Below are 10,445 nucleotides of genomic sequence, written 5' to 3'. Positions count from 1 at the left end.
GGAAAATGGAGAGGTAAGACACTTGTGGGACACAGATAAGATTTATTATCTGTTGATGAGGATGTATATGGTGGTCTCGACTGGGCTAGACTGAGGTGTATATCATGCCGGATAAAGTCTCTTCACAATCTAAATGATGTATAGCGATTTAATGTATGAATAATAATAAATAAAATAAATTTGAGTCCCTAAGCTCAGGGTTTCTCTTTTATATACTTATATAGGAACTGGGACTGAGTGTACATGCAAATGTAGATAATGGCTTTTGCTATTGCTCTGAGTAATAAACTCCATTGTCTCTGACCCTGGAGGTTTGTCTTCTACCATTATATAGGAAAGTGTGGCAGGCTGACTTGTTAACTTGCAGGTTAGCTTATTGCTTTTTAATAAAAGTAGTACATTTTGATTGTAATTCTGCTGTATGTATATATCAGAATCTATAAAATTTATTAATTATATCACTTATTAATGAGTAAAACTCTGCTTATTTATATACTAAGCAATTAGGCCTAAGTAGCAAGATGTTTTGTGAAAAGAAAGATGTAATTGGTAAAAAGAGACTGAGAATTAATTGTTAATGTCAATTTTTATGCTTTTTAAAATTGTTTTTATTGTAATACTCATAGTTTCATTTTTATAATTCTCTCATTGATTATTCTTTCATGGTCTAAGTATTATAGAAAAACATTGATTCTATGATTCCAAATTTGCTCACTGGCCTAAAGAACAAACACACCTAAAGTTTCTACCTCTACCTTTGGATCCTTTTAATTCACCCTGTTGCAGGGAATGTATTTTTTTGTATTTTCTGACATAGATCATCTTACCAGTAGATTAGAATATTACACCGGTTATTCCAGTGAAATAGTATAGCACCATGTGTCCTTTCCTTCTGTAAATACACACAAAGAGATACCATACAAAACAAACCATTCATTGGGACCAGCAGATGGTGTAATAGCTATGTTACTGGACTCCCACGTAGTCAACTGTGGTTCTAGTCCTGGACCCAGTGGCTTAAAACTCATGCCAGGGACGTGTGTGTGTGTGCCCAAAATCCTGAGAGGACTATGGAGGAGAAGGGATTGTGGCATGGTCACCCCTCCAGGGGTGACTTTTCACTTTCTGTCTCTATCTGACGAGCACACATGCTCTGTAGCAAAAAATCTCTCCCTCTCAAAAAATAATTCATTAATTAATAATCATGAAAAATATAAAAATTATGGAGAATAACATGTGTTTATTAGGATCTTTTAAAGATTGGATAATTGTCAGGACAATAAGCCTTTCATTTCAGAGGGTTACCTGTCACATAAATTAGACTAAAATTTGACACAAAGAGATAATAGAATATAACTCACTGGGAACCAAACCAGGCCACCCATGTTGTTTCAGACACTGTGCCATGGTCTCCGTTCGATCGTCCCCTCTCTGCCTCCACTTGCACTATTATGACTGGACTCCCATAATTATTTAATTGGAACATAAACCAATTCTCAAACCATTTAATAATAAAAAATGGGTAGAAAACATTAGGCTAGGAAACAAGTGCCAAATTTTATTCCAGTATAATTTTATTTTAATAGTCACAACAACCGTTATTGCATTTTGTAGAAGGAAACTGAGACTAGGAAAATTAAGTAGTTTGTTCAAGTTCACAGTTAACAAATGATAGAATTTTAAGTCAGTACAATTAACCCTTACTATTAGAATGATTGCATTTTTCAATGAAAATGAAAATTTCCCTTTTCTGAAGTTTGATATTATCTCAGAAACCAAATATAAAGAAGATATTTGTATTTTTTTTATTTTACCCAGTTCTCCCTCAACCTGCGACTATTCATAGAAAAGAAAACAAATTACGCACATATTGGGAATAGCTTGTTAGAAACCCATTAACTTTAATTTTTAACCATCAAGATTTTAACCACTGAGGGTATTAGGTTAAATCTATCACTTAAGAAAATTTCAAATACCTCCCTCAGGATAAAATTAACTCAATTCTATGAACTTAAGACTACAAACTCTACAACTAGATGGTACACCTGTTAGCAGTACTACTCAGTTAAGACCCATAATCCTTCTGAAATGGAGCGCTAACTTTCCCAAGAGGCCACATCAGCTGGCTGACATCTATAATTTTATGCTGCAGATGCCCCAGTAGGTCTTTATTCTGGATAGCTGGGAAGACTTCCAGCTGATCTCTTAGTTGCCTGAGGTGGTGGGACTGGAAGTGGCCCTAGATTTCTAGATCCCCAGGTTTGAGCAAACAAATGAATTATGGTCAGGAGATAAAGCATTTGCTCTTGATCCTTCTCCCGACTTTCTTCCCAGCAGCTCTGCCACTTGGATAATATCTCCAAACTATGATTAATTTATCCAGCTGATCAGACCTCAGGGTAGCCTTGTACACAGTGAAAAAGGTAATTGGTTTAGAAGGCCCTCCGCAAAATGACTCTGCTGTACCTGCCCCACTCTCACTTCCCACCCAATTTCCAGGAATAACCCCCCTATAAATGTAATATTCCTGGAAAATCTCAAATTATCCTGTGAAAAAGGATATAAAATGTTGGGAGGCTGGGAGCAGGGAGGGCAATCATCCAAATTCCAACTTCTGTGCATTCTTTTTTTTTCTTTCTATTTTTTATACTTCCTTGCTCATCAACATCAACTTCTTTTCTTCTGTCCTCTGCTGTGTTTGGTATTCTAGATGGAAATCTCTGATTTTAACCTACCCACCTGCTTTTTCCCTGTACAAGTGAGCCCTCTACCATAGACTCTCAGTTCTGAATTCTCAGTTTTCTGTTTTTCTTTCTTTCTTTTTTTTTTTTTTTTTTTGAGATTTTTGCTATAGGGCACGTATGCTCACCAGAGAGACAGAGAATCAGAAAGTGAGAAATTGGATCCCCCACCCCCCCTCCCCAGGGAGGATGGTCACCCTGCAATCTCTTCTCTATCCTCCTCTCAGGATTTTGTGCATGCACGCACACACGCCCAGTGTGAGTTTTAAGCTGCCAGGACCAGGACTTGAACTGTGGTTGACTACATGGGAGTCCGGCAATGTAACCATTATGCCATCTGCTGGTTCAACAACTGTACTCTTGGTATAGAATTTCAGAAGTAGTTTGCTCGTAATAGAGGGATTCAGGGTCAGTTATCTATGTGGTTGATCTAGCTTTGGCATCGTACTCTTATTCTGATAGCTGGATCTACCTGTGACCAAGCTTTTCTTGCATCCTACTTATCTTTGTGCTCTGTTAGCTTATCCCTCATTTTCAAGGATTTTTTTTTTATTTTAAAAAAAATCTTAATTTTTTTTTTTTTGAGAGGTTTTTGCTATAGGACAAATGTGCTCACCAAGAAGATAGAGAGACAGAAGAGGCAGAAAGTGAAAAATCACCCCCCAGGGGGGATGGCAACACCACAATCCCTTCTCCTCCATTTTCCTCTCAGGATCTTGGGCATGCACGCACATGGGCCTGGCATGAGTTTAAACCACCAGGTCCAGGACTTGAACCGTGGTCGACTACATGGGAGTTTAGCAATATAGCCATTACGCTAACTGCTGGTCCCAAAAAAATCTTAATTTTTTAATATTTAGTTTGCTATAGGGAACATGCGCTTTCCAGAGAGAGACAAATAGGAGAAAGAGAGGGAAAGTGAAAAATTATCCCCTCAGGGAGGATGGCCACACTGCAATTTCTTCTCCATTCTCCTCTTGGGATTTTGGGCGCACAAGCTGCTGGGTCTGGGATTAAACTGTGCACCTTAACCACCATGTTACTTGGCTGGCCTTTTCCTCCCTAAATTAGAGCTGGACAGGGTGGCAAAATGCACTCAGGTAAAGTACAATCCAAACACACAGATCAGAAAGCGGGCATAGCATATCAGAGGACCTGCAACATTTTCAGTGTGTGTGGAGAGTAGTGTGTGATCATGGAATCAGTGAGTAATTAGGCAAGGAGATGTCTTTGAGGGACAGAACACCAGAGGCTCTGTAAAGCATTTGTTAAGGCATTTAAAATTTGTCTCCAAAACTGTTTTCGGTAGGGAAGTGACATGATCAGATCTATACTTTTAGAAAGATTACTCTGTCTAGTTATAGAGCATGGTCTGTAAGGAAGCAAGCCTGGAGGAGAAGAGACACTTCGGAGGATATTGTAATGACCCGGGCAGATGATGACGACTGCCTATTGTAAAACACGGTGTGACAGAATGTGCTCGAATTCTTTTGCTGCATCTCAAGTTCCCCTCTCCACTGTTTTTTTTCCCTGCCACTCTGGATCTTAAGAGGTTGCCCCACATGGGATAGCCAGCTTTTAGTTAGATTCAGTCAATGGCAGATAAATGTAAGGGATTAGAAGGAAGGAGAAAAGTGAGATGGAGATTGATTTCCCCCTAAGATCTATCCGGTTTGGTTGCTATGTGCAGGCCTCATTCCCCCTGACAAAGGTTATGGCTAATGGCTAATGCCTAACAGCCTCATATATATGTGTGTGTGTGTGTGTATATATATATATATATATATATGTAGTTTTCTTCTGTAGTTACCATCAAACTTTTGCTACTCTTGCACCTTCTGACCTAGGTATGATGGCTCCCAAGCAATTTAGCTCTCATAGTTTTCTTCAGCACTGATTATATTTTATAAATATTCTCATTATGACAAAGTGCATTGCTTGAAAGCACCATCTGCTTTCTGCTGGGAACCTAACTGATGTACAAGAAGCCAAAGAGAGCAGATAGAAGTGGAAAACTGTAAAATGTTATAATTGAAGGAATCCTGGGTGAGACATGGTGCAGGAGAGGAAGAAATAGTTGATGTTAATTACTATAGGTACTACACTTGGAGGTAACCAAAGCAAGAGGGCTTGCTGAAAAATTTGTCTATTTATATGCCTTGAAGAGGATCTTCTTACCTTATATCTATTTGGTGTCCTTTGTATTCCTCTGGATGTTTGTATGCTTCTCTAAATTTGGAAAGTTTTCAGCTAATATATCATGAAAGAGATTTTCTATGCCTTTACCTGTCTCTTTGCCTTCTGGATTATGTGGGTATTTTGCCTTTTAATGGTGTCTAGGATTTCCCATATGTTGTCCTGATTCTTAACGGTTATTCTATTCTCTTTGGTTGCTTGGACTAAATCAGGGGCTTTGTCTTCAGGGTCAGAAGTTCTTTCTTTTGCGTGGTCTAATCTGCTGTTGATACTTTCAAGGGAGGTTTTGATTTCTTGCATCATATTCTTTATCTCTAATAGTTCTGTTTGATTCTTTTTAGGTGTGTCTTTCTCCTTATGGAGTTTCTCCTTCAAGTCATCAAAGGATTTTCTTTTTCTTTTTCTTTTGGAGAGGTTTTTGCTATAGGGCATGTGTACTCCCCAGACAGAGACAGAGAGACAGAAAGTGAGAAATCACCCCCCAGGGGGGATGGTCATACCGCAATCCCTTCTCCTCCATTCTTCTCTCGGGATCTTGGGCACGCATGCACATGTGCCCGGCGTGAGTTTTAAGCCACCAGGTCCGGGATGCGAACTGCAGTCGACTACGTGGGAGTCCAGCGACATAGCCATTATGCTAACTGCTGGTCCCCATCAAAGGATTTTCTAATCTTCTGGAATTGGTTGTCTGTTTCCTTTTGCATCGGATTGAGTTTTATTAAATGAATGTTCTGAATTCTTTTTCTGCCACTTCTGTGATCTGTGTTTTATCCATTGTTGGTGAGAAATTAGCTTCCTTGGGAAGAAGTATTTCCTGGGTTTCTGCTTTGAATTTTGGTCATCTGGAGATATATTTACTTCTTCTTACTTCTTTGGAGTTTATTTCTGTAGATCTATGCTCGTATACTTTCCTATGGTGTGTCTTAGCTCTGTGCCAGTTGTCCTCTACTGTGGGTATAAGTGTGGAATTCACAGTTGGAGTTTTGGGTTCAAGTTTTCAGGGGAGAGTTTCTCTTTTCTTCTTCTTCTTTTTTTTCTTAAATCTTTTTTTCTTTAGGTTTTTGCCATAGGACACATGCACTAGCAAGAGAGAGATAGAGAAAGAGAGAGGGAAATTGAGAAATCACCCCTCCAGAGAGATTGCCCTTATCTTGCCCCTATCCCCCATTAGCCTCTTGAGATTTTGGGCATGCATACACTTGCAACCAGCATGATTTTCAAGCCACCAGGCCTGGAACTTGAACTACAGTTAGTCATGTGGGAATCCAGTGTTTTAACCACCATGCCATCTGCTGGCCCCAGAGTTTTTCTACTTCTACTGCTAGAGGACTTGTGGGGAAAGAATTCCTTCAGGGTCTCCTAACTTCAGGTGTTTGGTTTCTATATACCAAAACACATTTTCCACTCCCAATGAGGCTAGAGGTTGAGCTGGACAGGTAGGATATAAGGTGGCAGAAAAAAACATGCTGCAAGGAGTGAAGCAACCCTTTGTCTCCTACAGCAGCCTGGGTGCAGGTGAGTAACCTAGACCTTTCTTGCTCTTGGATTGGTGAGGGACAGAATAGCATCATCCCATGTGTGGTAGCAGCTCCTACCTTCTGTCCTAGGCCTCCCTGTTGCTCCTTCTGCCTCTACTGTAAGAACTAGGTGGCCCTTAAAAACTGAAACAGCCCCTCCTCCCCAACAGGGTGGGTGGGGTCCCTGCTGATGAGCTCAGGCCAAGTGGCCTAGACCTCACTGTTGCTTCTCCTATTTCTATGTGCTAGAATTTAAATTTATTTATGCACCACTATTACAGTATTAGGGTATTTTGAATTTGACTACATTTTTACTTTACAATAAGTATTCTACTTTTATAGGTTTTCATGCTGTTAATTAGTTTCCAGTCATTTCAACTTGATGAACTTTTAATATTTCTTGTATGGAAGGTCTAGTAGTAACAAACTCAGATATTTGTGTGAGAATGTCCTTATTGCTTCATTCAGAAGGAAAGTTTTGCTAGGTATAGTATTCTTGATTGCCAGGGTTTGTTTGTTTGTTTGTTTTTAGCACTCTATATCTAGAGATATATCTATTATCTCAATTTCTCCTGGTCTGAAACATTTCTACTAATAAATCCACTGGTAATCTTATAGAGGTTCCCTTGTGAGTTATACTTGTTTTTCTCTTGGTGCTTTCAAAATGCTCTGTCTTTGACTTTTGAGAATTTGATTTTAACATGTCTCATTGAAAATATCCTTGTATCAAATTTATATGGGGTTCTTTGGTCCTCATGGATTTAGATGCTTATTTCCTTTTCCAGAATTGGGAATTTTTTGGTCATTATTTCTTTAAATAAGCATTTGATCCTTTTTCTTTCTTAGCTCCTTTTGAGACATCCAAAATAATTATATTGTTTTGCTTGACAGTACCATAGAAGTCCCACAGAATTTCTTCACTCATGATTTTATTCTTTTTCTTTTTTATTCTTTTTGACTGGGTAATTTTAGATAACTTGTCTTCAAGCTCACTGATTCTTCCGTCTGATTTAGTATGCTGTTGACACTCTCTATGGGATGTGTTAATGTAGTCATTGTGTTCTTTCTTGAGCTCCGAAATTTATTTTTTATAGTTTCTGTTTATTAAATTTTCATTTTGTGTGTTGTTTTTCTGATTTTGTTTAGTTGTCGATATGTGTTCTTATAGCTTACTGAACTTCTTAAAGAAAATTACAGTAGTGCCCTTATGAATAGTTTTGCTTTTTATGCTTTCAATCACCTATTGTCAACTGTAGTCTGAAAACACTGAGTGAAGAATTCCAGAAATAAACAATTCATAAGTTTTAAATTGTGCGACATACTGAGTAGCTGTCTTGCTCGGCCCCACCCAAGATGTTAATCATCTCTTGGTTCAGTTTATTCATGTTATATACACTACTTGCTCATTTGTTACTTGGTAGCTGTCCCAGTTATCAGATTGAGAACACATAGTTTATGTAGGATTCAGTACTATCTATAATATAAGGTAGCTACTGGAGGTCTTGGAATGTATTCCCCAAAGAAAAGAAGCATTACATAATTTGGATTCTTTGTCAGGCAATTTGTAGATCTTCATTTCTTTTATGAGATGAGAGAAAGGGAGAGATAGGCATTTTTGACAGAGTTTTGCTGTGTCACAATCCTACTTCCCCAATCTGCCAGTTAGATAGGATTACAGCTGTGTGCAACCACACTGGCATGTTAAAGTTGGCCCAGGAACCTTCAATGCAGCTTCCAGCATCCCAAGTGATAGTGTTATTTGTTTCTCATTACAGCTAGGCTAGAATTCCATTTCTTTAGGCTTGATAACCCTGGTTGATTGTTGCTTTGGTGGTGTCACAATTTTTTTGGCCATGCACTGATGTCTGCACATTCGAATAAGTAGGTACTTATCCTAGTCTTTATGGACTGATTTCAATAAGTTAAGTCATTCACCAGTCATTCTATCCACAAGTGCTAGATGGGGTGTCTGGCATGATCTGTAGTGGGACTTGTTGCTGGAGTCCTTGGGCAGTCTTACCTAGTGACAAGGTCAGCAGGTGGATGGATCTGTATACCTGAGTTTATAATGACTTTCCAGGTTCCTAGGTCACTGGGATGAGTCTGGACCTTAGTTCCCTGGTGATGGGCCTGGCACTGAGGTCCACTGGGGTGATCCTGTCAACTGTATTTGTGGGGGTGTATCTGAACTTGGTGGGGCAGTCCAACAGTTTGTTTTTACAGGTTCTGACCAGAAGCTTTGATCCAGGGATATCTGATGTTGGGGTGGGCCTTGCACCCTGAGTCTACAGGGGCTGACCTGGGCTGAGGCAAACCTGGAAGGTCTCAATTTCTTAGTTTAATTTACTTCAACTTGTTAATTTAGAAGAATAACTATAATAATAGCGAGTGGTTTACTAAATGTAAGACAGTATTAGGCCTTTAAATACATTGTCTTGTTTAATCTTTACAAGTTTATAAGGTAAGCAATGTCCCATTTTATAGGTATGATAATCACATCTTACAGAGGTTAGGTAACATAACTTAGGATCTACCAGGTAGCAGAGGTATTATTCAAATTTATACCTGAATGATTCTGTGTATTATTTGTATGGAACTCTAATGATATTTTTCTAGATGCAGATACTTAAGTTTTCTTAGACTAGGTTTATATGTGACTATGAATGGATTGTTTTTAGAGGGTTTGATTTGTGTGTGTGTGTGTGGGGGGGTCATTTTCTTTAAGTAATTGCTTAAGTCGTGCTTTTATTCTGGCTTGATCATTAAAAGACTTTGTAAACTGATATATTTGGCAAGCAGATTTTTGACAAAGAGATTTAATTTATTTCATATTGACTGACCAGGTCACATTTGACAGCTTTTCATAGTCACATCAGATTGAGAGTACCATTAAGCAAGATACAGAAGGCAACTTCACATAGGAAATAAAGAATCACGGGCTTTATATGAAAATAAATATATACATTTATATTCCTTGGAAAAGATTAACATTCAATGCTATATTTGCCACCAGAGGGAGTCATGTGAATACTGTAACATGCTAACAAAGTGAAAGGACTAATTATTAGCTATTTTCTTCCTGTTCTATTGGTATTTCAACTAGCATTCAGAATTTAGTAGAACTTGTATACCTATAGGAAAGAACTTAAATATCTCACTTTGGTTTATTAATTAAATTAGTTGATCACAGTAGAGTTAAAAACAGAAGAAACATGTTACTTAAATTATTAACACAGTGAAAAATAAATGTCAAAACAAATGGAAACATTTCACATTTCAGCAATATGAGCTTAATGTCATACTAGAACTAAAAAAATCAAGCTCTGATCTCTTTTTGTTCCCCAAATCATTATCTATTATTACTAAAACACTGTTTGAAAATATCCTGGAATCAACAATTTCATTGATGTTTCATTAAGCATATTTTATTTTTACAGTTCTACTGTTTATACCAAAATGACTGGAATTTTTATTGTCAGCGAATAAAATAATTAAAAAAAACTTAATAAGAAGCATCTACATATAACCAAAGGCTACTTTATGTACTTGTGTTCTCTGAAGTCTAGGACAAGATTTTATCGATTGTTAAACTAGGGGAAAAGATGAATTATTTAGTCATTGTTAAGTTTGTAAACCAATTCGTTTTGTATCTAATTTTAGAAGTTATCAGTCAACAGCATTTTCTGAAGTACACTATATACATAGTGCTAAATTGTCCACCAAAATAAAAATCAAAAGATAATCTTTGAAAGATGAGGTCTGAAGTGATGTTTATTTATTACCTTTGTATAGATCAGTGATTCTCAAGATGTGGTATCATGGGAACCAGCAGTTAGCGTAATGGCTATGTCACTGGACTCCCACGTAGTCGACCGCGGTTCGTGTCCCGGACCCGGTGGCTTAAAACTCACGCCGGGCGCGTGTGCGTGCGTGCCCAAGATCCCGAGAGGAGAATGGAGGAGAAGGGATTGCGGCGTGACCATCCCCCCTG

Source organism: Tupaia chinensis, unplaced genomic scaffold (assembly GCF_000334495.1).
Source record: "Tupaia chinensis unplaced genomic scaffold, TupChi_1.0 Scaffold000264_1, whole genome shotgun sequence".
NCBI classification, from domain to species: Eukaryota; Metazoa; Chordata; class Mammalia; order Scandentia; family Tupaiidae; genus Tupaia; species Tupaia belangeri.
This window is presented reverse-complemented; position numbering follows the sequence as displayed.